This window comes from Coenobita brevimanus, chromosome 18 (genome assembly GCF_032717465.1).
Source record: "Coenobita brevimanus isolate Jiangsu-jjx chromosome 18, ASM3271746v2, whole genome shotgun sequence".
Classification (NCBI taxonomy): domain Eukaryota; kingdom Metazoa; phylum Arthropoda; class Malacostraca; order Decapoda; family Coenobitidae; genus Coenobita; species Coenobita brevimanus.
Genome location: NC_136971.1, coordinates 12,631,594 through 12,642,531, shown reverse-complemented (window position 1 = coordinate 12,642,531; position 10,938 = coordinate 12,631,594). Strand labels below are relative to the sequence as shown.

The 10,938-nt window shown below is 44.1% G+C and overlaps 1 non-coding gene across 1 annotated transcript; it reads right to left on the bottom strand.

Annotated features, from left to right (window-relative positions):
* Positions 1–9,927: 9,927 nt before the first annotated feature.
* On the bottom strand, positions 9,928–10,046 carry LOC145391542 (5S ribosomal RNA). The gene has a single exon (XR_013895861.1). It is a non-coding gene; the product is annotated as a 5S ribosomal RNA (ribosomal RNA).
* Between the last annotated feature and the right edge of the window lie 892 nt (positions 10,047–10,938).

Sequence of the window (10,938 nt, the reverse complement as noted above, 5' to 3'; positions counted from 1 at the left end):
GGAAGGATGGATGGAGGATGGATGGATGGATGGATCGATGGTTGGATGGATGGATGGATGGATCGAAGGAAGGAAGGAAGAAGTGCGGGGATGGAAGAAGGTAAATGAACGGATGGAAAGTGACAAAGAGGAAAAAATGGTAAGAAAATAAGAAACGAGGAGAAAATGAAGGTAAACTATATTAAAGATGTAGAAAGACGAAAGAGGAAAGAAAGAAAAATGGAAAAGAAAATGAATGAAACAGGGTAACATTAAACAAAACAGATAACACACTAATAAGGAAGAAGAATGAAAGGAATGAGAGAAGTACGTGAAGGAAAGAAAAAGAGGAGAAAGGAAGGGGGAGATGGAAGAAAGAGAAAAAAGGAAAGATAAAAGAGAAAGATGGAGAGAACGATGAGAGAAAATGGAAAGGACAGAAAGAAGGAAGAAAAGTAGAGACTGACGGAATGAAAGAGAAGGAAGAAGGAAATAAGTTAGGTGGTCACCCCCTACAGAGTTCCTTTAGAATCAATGAATGGGAAGCAAACGAAGGTGAAGGGATGGAATAAAGAGGGAGGAGGGGAAGACAGTACTGAGGAGGAGGAGGAGGAGGTGGAGGAGGAGGAAAAGAGGAGGAGAGAGAGAGAGAGAGAGAGAGAGAGAGAGAGAGAGAGAGAGAGAGAGAGAGAGAGAGAGAGAGAGAGAGAGAGAGAGAGAGAGAGAGAGAGAGAGAGAGAGAATGCGTGCGTGCGTTAAGAATGGGAAGGCACGGGAAGGGCACGTAAGGTGTAAGATGGAAGGACAGGAAGGAAGATGACGTGAGGGGTGGGGAGGGGAGGGCAATGGGAGAGGAGTGGGAAGAGTGGGAAACTGATGGGATAACACAATATTCAGCCAGAGGGGAGGGCTCACCCCCTAAAAGAAATCTGAAGAGAGGGGAGAGGGGAGGGAAGTCAGGGGGAGAAGACAATGGTCGGTATGTAGGGAAGGAGGAGGAGTGAAGGAAGGTGGATGCAGATGACAGAGGAGGAGGAGGAGGAGGAGGAGGAATGTAGAAGAAGAGGAGGGAAGAAACATGGAAAGAGGAAAAACTGGTGATTAAAGGTGGGGAAAAAAGAGGAAGGGTGTGCCCCTGAATGGGGATTACGAGGAACACAGGGGATAGAAAAAGAGAGGGAAGACAGAAAAAAAGAACAGATAGAATGGATGGTGAGGACAGAATAGACGTGATGATGGACGGGAAAGAAGGATAGGGACAGGAATGAGACGGACAGAAGAGGGTGGGAGGAAAAATAAGTGGATGAGAGATGTATGAAGATGGGCTGGGAAAGTACATGTGGAAGACAGACAGAGGGGAGAAAGGAAGGGAGCAGAAAGGGAGGTGGAGAATTAGAGGGGAAGATACGGATAGTCTGCTGGATAGATGAGGGGTAGGAGGAAAAAGGAGGGGGAGAAAAAGGAAGGACAGCTGGAGGGAGAGGAGAAAGGAAAGGAGGCAAGGAGAGGAAAGCAGATACAGAGGTGGAGAACTGGAGGGGATGATAATGAGGAAGAGCTGGAGAGAGAAGGGGGAGGACGGAAAAGAAGGAGAAAATGATGGAGAGCTGGAGGAGAGAAGGGGAGAGGTAAGGAGGCAAGAGGAGGGGGAGAGAGAGAGAGAGAGAGAGTAGAGGGGTAGAGGCTTGTCGTAAGGGAGGGGAGGAAAAAGAATAGGAGCAAGAGAAAATAAGGGAAAAGGATAATGCAAAGAGAGAAGGTGAATAAGCAGGACAAGGGCGGCAAAAATACAGAAAAATAAGAAAAATAAAGAACGAATAAAGGTACGTATGAGTATACAAATGTGTGTGTGTGTGTGTAATTCACCGGGTCGGTCAGGATCACCTGATGGTCGTGATCGTCAGCTTTTACCCTCCCGGAAGGGAGCTGAGAGCTCATATAGTCCGATCTAAGGGCAAGGCTGTGACCTTCACACACGCACACACCCGTCCCCTTGCTCAAGGGGGACAGTAACCACCCACTTCGTCAGTGAAACTTTTCGCAACCTGAGCGAGGCGCGAACTCCCGTCTACCAGATGGCAAGCGAGAACGTTACCACTGCACCAGCGAGCGGTGTGTGTGTGTGTGTGTGTGTGTGTGTGTGTGTGTGTGTGTGTGTGTGTGTGTGTGTGTGTGTGTGTGTCGAGTCCACGAGTACACAGTCTGGTAAACAGGTGTTGCCAATGAAAAAGTAGTTACTCTTATGTGCTCTTCTACAAGTACTTCGAATCGCAAGTCAAAGTTTTATATCCCTGAATCAGATGACCTTTTTTCTCTTCAATTCTAGCTACCTTCTTGCAATTTGAACAAAGGCATATCTTACTGAAAGGGTTATTGAATTTTTTATCTAATCCCTGATATCAGATAACGCTGAATCAAAGTTGTCCGGCCGAAACAAAAGCTGAAACGTGTCATCGTCCTGACGAGACTAAGAAGAAAAAGGAGGGGCAGACAGTTAAGAAGGAAGGAAGGAGAAGGGAAGAAGACGGAAGGAAGGATGACGGGAAGAAGAAACAAGGAAGGAAGGAAGGAAGAAGGAAGGGTGGAAGGCAGGATGGATGGAAGGACGGAATAAGGCAACGATGGAAAGAGGAAGAGAAGAAGAAGAAAAAAAAAAGGTAGGTAGGGTGGTCGGCAGGTAGTAGGAAGGTGTGTATGTAGGCCTATGTATGTATGTACAGTATATAACGAAGGGGTGGGAAAGGGAGGCTGGTAGGTAAAGGATGAGGGAGAATAGAGGAGAGAATGAAGATGGGAGAAAAGCAGTGAAACAGTAAGGAGGGGGGAGAAGGTGGGGGAAGGGAAGAGGGAGGGAGGGAAGAGAGGAAATCATGAAAAACGAAGAGCGGAAAAGACTAGAGATCCTATAGAAAGAGAGACTGGTCAGCCGCAACGCTGGCGCAGCGAATGTATGTTTGCTGGCCCTGGGCATCACTCAAGTACGTACAAACTACAAAGATCAGTGATCACTGCTAGATAGCACCATGGCACCTAACTGCTTATCACATTTTATGGCGCGTTTTTGAACATCTGTTGTGCTATGTTTGCACAAATTGTGCCTTCTTCACAGGCAAAGCTGTATAAAACTGAGACTTTTCTCTATGTATCAGTTATGCAAATTCTGACACATACCAAGATCGGGGACAAGTTGCCAGACGACGTTAGATCGATTATCAAGCTGGGATTACTTATTTTGCCCGCGATTTTTAAGTTTGATGGAGTTTTGGTTAAATTTAAAGACTGTTGTTCTTGTCGATATCCATAATTGTGGTAAAGCATTTTCCATTGGGATATTATCTAGGCTTACCTCCTTATGTGGATGTGGGCCAAAAAAAAAAAACTTAGCAAAGCCGACGACACTCACTCGCAAACCAGCTTGCTCTCTTCACCTTAATATCCCACAATTTCCTTCTTGGTGGATCACAAGGAAGTTGGGAAGGTCGCAAAGAAGGCCAGTGAGTGTTACTGCATCAAAATGCTGCATAATCAAGCCATTAATAAGGGCAAAAATGTACCAGTAAAAGAATACACCCCCCCCCCCCCCATTTTGCGGCTACCAACAGTTTGTGTTGTCAACATTATGATTCGGCGATTTCTCGATGTTTACGTGCACTTTGAATTAAAATCCATATGTAGAGACGAAGATTAAAACTAAAATCTCCAGTAGCTCAAACAAAATATACTACAATTAAAGTGATAGTTTTTTCATCAACCAATCATGTATCACACCAGATGATGTGATGTATTTTTAGACGAATCTGCAGTCAGCGAGCATCCGGGCTGTAAGGCGTTTGCGCAAAAATGGCGCCATGTCGGCCGACCAATCAGCGACCAGCTGAAAATGTTGGCTGTTCACTCTCTCTTTCTATAGGGTCTCCAGAGAAGACGAAAGAAAAACGTGGGAGGAGAAAAGGAGGCAAACAGAACAGCATGGAAGCAATGAACTGCAGGACTAGAGGCGGAGAAGCCATGAAGTAACTCACTAAATTAACCGCATGAAAAGGTCTGAAATACGCAAGGGCAAACATAATTAAAACAATAGACAAATACATAAGCAACATTACGAATAGTCAAATAGTTACACGTGGCTTAGAATGAGTTATCAGAAAAACAGAAAAACTAGGTGAACGAACTAATTTGAGACATATCGCTTGGCTTATGAAGAAAAAAAACAAGAAAACAGATAAACCACAGAAACAATAAGAGGAAAATAGAAGCAAAAGAAGAGGATGAAGATGGTAGTGGAGAGAAGAGAGAATGTGAGAGAAATGGAACAGAACATGGAAGGAGAAATAAAATGAAGAGAAAGAACTAAAAAATAAAGGATGGAAGACACACAAACAGGAAATAAAGAAGAAGTGCGGAAGAGAGATACTGAGTCGAAGAACAGATGAGGGGAAAGCAAGACGGATGGAGACGAAGAAATATTGAGAGAGAGAGAGAGAGAGAGAGAGTCCATTAGGCACAGTGTGATTGATTGACAAACAATAGAGGCAGAAGTACCGCACATCAAAAGGAATATGAGAAGGAGAGGACGGAGAGGAAGGCAAATAAGGAGGAAAAGGTGTATGATGAGGAAAATGATGATGATGGCAATTACGAAAATGGAGGGGATGGAAAGGTTAGGGGATGGATGGAGGAAGGACTGGAAGAGGAAAGGAAATGAAAGAGAAGAGGAGGAATGGGAAAAAATGAGAGATAGAGAGAGAGAGAGAGAGAGAGAGAGAGAGAGAGAGAGAGAGAGAGAGAGAGAGAGAGAGAGAGAAGAGGTGGAGGAAGGTAAATGAGGAAAGGCAAAAGGGCAAGTTAAAGGGGAAGAAGGAAAGGAGACGGAAGGATGATTGATAAGACGATGACGGCAAAAGGAAGGGGAAAAGAGAAGCAGTGAGAGAAGAAAGAGGAAGAGGCGAATAGTGATAACAAAAGGGACGCAAAAGAGAGGGGTAAATCTAATTTATTTCATTCTTTTGCTATCTACGAACAATTGTACTCGGCCTGAGAGTGATTTTTCGATCTGGATGTGTTAGATACGGCATTCATTAACCACTATTATGGGCGTTTCACGTTAAACTGACCTAAATTTTCGCCCATGTGCAACTTTTCATACACCTCAGTGGCAGAAAAAAGGAAAACACTACGACTCTACAGCCTTTCCACTGCACTTCTTCGTGACTAGCATCATAATTTAGCCATAGTCTATTGCCACAACTCAGCTTTCAAGATGAAGACGGTAATTTTAGGCCATGTTAGTTAAAAAAGGGAATTTACTAAGAGACTCTGGTAAGGTGTAAAGGCTTCAGTTAGTGGGAGCGACTAAAATTAGAATGAGGCCACCGTACTGAAAGGGTTAATGTGAATACAAAATAGACAAGTGTAGGAGGGAGAAGAGTGGAAAAACAATATATACTGCAATGAAGAAAGAGTTTTTGAAGATGCGACGTGGAGGAGAAAAACAGAAAAATTAAAAAAGTTTAGTTACATAATCTTATTATGAGGTAAGCTGCTACCCCTCCCTTCCTCCCTATCCCCATCTCTCTCTCTCTCTCTCTCTTTCTCTCTCATCATCATCATCATCATCATCATCATCGTACGAAAGGGATTGAGATTACTCTCTCCACCTCCGGCATAAACTTTCATCGTGTCCTCCCACCTCTCTCTCTCTCTCTCTCTCTCTCTCTCTCTCTCTCTCTCTCTCTCTCTCTCTCTCTCTCTCCAGCATCGTACAAAAGGGATTGCGGTTACTCTACAGGACTGATACTGATAACACTGACTGGAGTGAGAAATGAATAAATGATAGAGGTTTGATACCGATAGCAATGAGCCGTCCCCAGAACACGAGAAATGGCTGGGCGGAGCGGAAGTGGAGCTTTATATATGAGTCACCTTATGTATTTCACTAATCTATTCCAGAACTTCACTCTCAATAGATACATATTCTTTTCTCTTTCCAGTCCACCGATGTATATTCATGACCAAAGGGAGGCTGGACAGACAGACAGGCAGAGAGATAAGTAGACAGATAGAAAGACAGACAGATAGATAAACAGATGAGAAACAGATGTGAGACTCGTGACCAGAGCATCCTTCACACAATCCCAGCTAAAAATTCCTCCATCGCCGACTCATAAACCGCGCCACTCGTCCCTGAACAAAACTAACAAAGGCGGTGTGTGTGTGTGTGTGTGTGTGTGTGTGTGTGTGTGTGTGTGTGTGTGTGTGTGTGTGTGTGTGTGTGTGTGTGTGTGTGTGTGTGTGTGTGTGTGTGTGTGTGTGTGTGTGTGTGTGTGTGTGTGTGTGTGTAGGTAAAAAGACCACAAATACACGTCACTGGGTAGCAGAGACTGACCCCTCCACCCCAATATGTCATGTGTGTTTTATTTTCACCACCTATAAACAATTTTATTCCTTTATGAGATATTTTTCGAATCTGGGAGGAGGGGGGGGGGGTTGGTATTTATCATCAGCCCTTCTACAATGAAAGAGTTCGCCCAGACTGAAAAAAAAAATCGTCTGGTTATGATGAAATATAACTAAAGACTAACTCCCCTCCTTCTCCCCCCCCAAAAAAAAAAAAAAATAAATAAATAAAAAAACTCACTACAGAACCATTCATCAATTATTCTGTTGCCGACATGAAACTGTTCGAATCCTCTTGCGTCAAACGGGCGGAGGACCATATAACAAAAGAGCCATTTCTTTTTCTCCGAACTAAGAGCTGGCGCTGTTCTAGAGCGAGGACGAGCAAAGCCTACATCAAAACATTTTCTTAATAGGATGACCTGGGCGTGGGCTTTGGTTGGACTCTCTCTCTCTCTCTCTCTCTCTCTCTCTCTCTCTCTCTCTCTCAATAAAGCGTGTTGTTGTCGCACCTGTCTCACTCCTCCTCTTTACCTGCCCGACACACCTGTTACCAGACTCACGGTGCTGGACAGGGACACCTTCACGTGGTGGCATCAATATGGACAAATGTTCCTCAACTCTCCCTCCCCCCAAAGAAGGATGATGCCCAGCAGGAGAAGGACAACTTTAACCTTCAATTCACTGGGTTCATGCATAGTTCGGGACCACGACAACAACCACCACCAACCTGATTGACGCATGTTACCGACGCATCTGTTGCCTGACTAGAAATGTTATCTGACTCACACCTGTTGCTTGACACACACCTTTTGTCTGACTCATGACTGCTGCCTGACTCACACCTATTGCTTGACTCACACCTGCTGCCTGACTTACCTGTTATTTGGTTCTAACATTTGACTTACACCTGTTCCCTGACTCATTTTTTATCTGACTCACACGTGATGCCTGAATCAAACCTGTTCCTGACTCACACCTGTTGTCTGATACACCTGTACTTTGCTTCTCACAAGTTTTCTGATACACACCTGTCGTTTGACTTACACCTGTTGTATGACTCATGTTCCTCATCCCCCTATCACTTGTGTTTACCTATATAACTTGAAAGTCTGTCCTTTAACTAATATTTGTCTCACACACCAATTCATCTGTCTTCTTTTTCAGAGATACTAATTCCTTATGATATACAGTATACCCCCCAATCTCTCTCTCTCTCTCTCTCTCTCTCATCCAGACTTTTCTTCACCCCTCCCTCTCACTCCACTTTCAGAACCTCTCTCCTCTTACCCCACATCCAACCAGTGTCCCTTCTTTCCAAACCCTACATTCTCTCCTGTCACACTTACAAAACTTCATCTTTCTCTTTTACTCCATCACAGACTTCTCTCAGTTCACTCCCTCCCTCACTCCACTCTCTACAGTTTTCTCCTCACGCTTCACTCCCAAACTCTCACTTCTCCATGCTACTCCATCCTAGATATCTCTGCTTTCACTGACTCACTATACTTTGTATCTCTCACTCCAGTTTACGTTTCTCTCTCTCCTCACTCTCTCAACTTCTCCCCCCGAATTTTTTCTCTTGCTCTACTCTGACTACTTGTCTTTCAGTCTCAAACAAAATGATGCAAATGTGCTTCTGGCAATACAGCTGAATGCAAAATGAGAGAGAGAGAGAGAGAGAGAGAGAGAGAGAATCACGGTTATGTAAAGTATAAATCTCATTAAAAAGAATAAATAACAAAATGTAATAATAATAATAATAATAATAAATACTAACAGAATAATAATAATAATAAATCATAATCGGAAGCCTACAAGCTGCTTAAACTTAGGGTGGACGCTTTTATCGTGGACGTGAAGGTAGGACGAAGCGGGCAAACCCAGTGGCCAGATCGCTAGCTAGCCTTTAAGGAGGAGAGACTGGCAGGCCAATACGGAGACTATCAACCTTGCGTCCCCTGCCGGTATAGCCTTTTGCTGGCCCGGCCGTCATCCTTCCCAGAATCCCCTGAAATATGAATGTTTACTAAGCAGATAACGGAGGCAGTGTGGGGCCCCGAGCCTCCTCTCTTAGGCTACCGGGGAATAATGTTATATTTGTTGTGGCCGCAGGTTCGAAGCCGACATATTGGCTGGCGCAGTTTCCCTCTGATTCAATTTCTCCCTGAGCGACGCAAGAGAAACCCAGGGTTTTATACGTACACGCATCTAGGCCGCCCCACGCTGAACACACTCGCCTTTATGCCCAGCCGACTGCACCTGATTCTTGTATAAACTTAAATATAGGACGCGATACGCGGACCTTTTCCCTCTGGAAGACCACACACACACACACACACACACACACACACACACACACACACACACACACACACACACACACACAAAGCTATCTTTTCATGCCCAACCAACTGCACATGAATTTAACATACACTCAAATGGAGGATGCGATACACACAAACCCTCTCAAAGTTGCTGACGACCTTTGTACACACACACACACACACACACACACACACACACACACACACACACACACACACACACACACACACACACACACACACGGCATAAAGATCACAAATCTTTTCAATGTCGATCTGCGTCCCCTCCACACACGCGCATATAAGGTCACAGGTAAACATATCACCCTTCGTATCAGCCAAACTCTACGTAGCGAATTTCCCCCAACGTACCCACATGCAGGACGCGATAAACAAGGCTCCTTTCAGATCCGGCTGAACGTTGGCCTATTTTATTTATCCACATCAGCGTCGGTGTGGGTAAATACAGTGAACGTATAATGTATATGTGTATGTGGGAGGGGGCGAGGGGAGCCGCTATCGGGAAAAGCTGCAGTTCCTTCTTTTCATGGGTACTCAGGCTCTCTCTCTTTGCCTGGACCGACCTGCATAAACAACAAACAACCCACTTGCCCCTCCCCTCTCCTCCCTACCGGCTCCCACTCCACGTTAAGCTAACCAATCGCCCCTCCCCTTTACTTCCTACTGGCTCCCACTCCAAGCTAAGCAATCGCCCCTCCCTTCCCCTCCCTACTGGCTCCCACTCCATGTTAAGCTAACCTCTACAAGCAAGTTAACTGCTTAGCTCTATAAGCAAAAGAACTGGATTTGCCTCCCCACGTTCTGCTCTGCAAACAAGTGAACTGTCCCTCTTGCTGCACGTTCAGCTCTACCAACAACTAAGCTTCCTCTCTCACTAGTTCAGCTCTACAACTACTCCACGTTCAGCTCAATAAAGGACCACTCCACCTTCAGCTCTACAAACAATAGTTCCATGTTCAGCTCTACAAAAAACCACTCAACTCTCAGCTCCACAAACAACTGCTCTACGTTCAGCTCCATATACAAGCACTCCACGCTGAGCTTTACAAATAACCGACCTGCCTCTCTTGCTCAATGTTAACTTTCATTCATTCATTCATTGCCAGACGCCATGTATCCCAAACGGGGTGGCCAAGGGCTTAGAGTTAATTGTTTTACAGGGAGGGGCATTAATCCTCCACCAACCCCACTTGACACGTAGGGATGCCAACAGCATCTGGTGTTCCCAGGCGGTCCCCCATCCAAGTACTAACGAGACCCAACGTTGCTTAACTTCGCTGATCGGACGGGAAGCGGTGTACTCAACGTGGTATGGCCGTTGGCTTTGTCTAAACCATCGCTACACGTAACACTAAATAAACAAACACTCGTAAAGCCCATTGCACAAGGCTGATCTCTACAAAGGTCTGAGAGCCTGCCAGTTACTTGTTTGCATCGCTACACCTGGCAACAAACAAACAATCCAAAGATCAGCCCTCACGCATGACTAAATTGCCCATACGTGAAGGTTACTATTAGTTATTTGCTGTTTGTCCTGGAAAGCATCAGGAAAAACAATAAAAAACATTAAAAAAAACAGGAAAAGGGTTAACAAAAACACCAGAAAAGCATAAAAACACCAGAAAAGCATAAACAAAAACAAAAGAAAAGGTATAAACAAAAACAAAAGCAAAAAAAAGTATCAACAAAAGGAAAAAAGCATTTACAAAAACAACAGAAGAGCATAAACAAAAACAAAAATAAACAAAAACAAGAGAAATGCATAAACAAATACAGAAGCGCGTAAACACAAACAGAAAATAGCATAAACAACAGAAAATAACATAAACAACAGAAAAAAGCATAAACAGAAAAACAAATGCATAAACAAAACAGAAAACAGGAAAAACGCACAAAACAAAAAAAGTGTAAACAAAAACAGAAGAACAACACAAAGTCAAACAAAAAAACACAAAAGTGCATAAACAAAATCAACAGAAAAATGGCATAAACAAAAACAACAGAATGACAGCCTTATATCCTATCATGCAAGGCTGAATTCCAGTCTGAAAATTTATGTTCCTTGTTCTCTCTCAGCACAAGAAACAAACAACAGTCGTGTAGTCTCTCTTCTACACACACACACACACACACACACACACACACACTCAGCTCTACGAACAAGAATCAGTACCTCCTATGACCGAGGACGTCTATAAGATTTCGTTCCCACTAT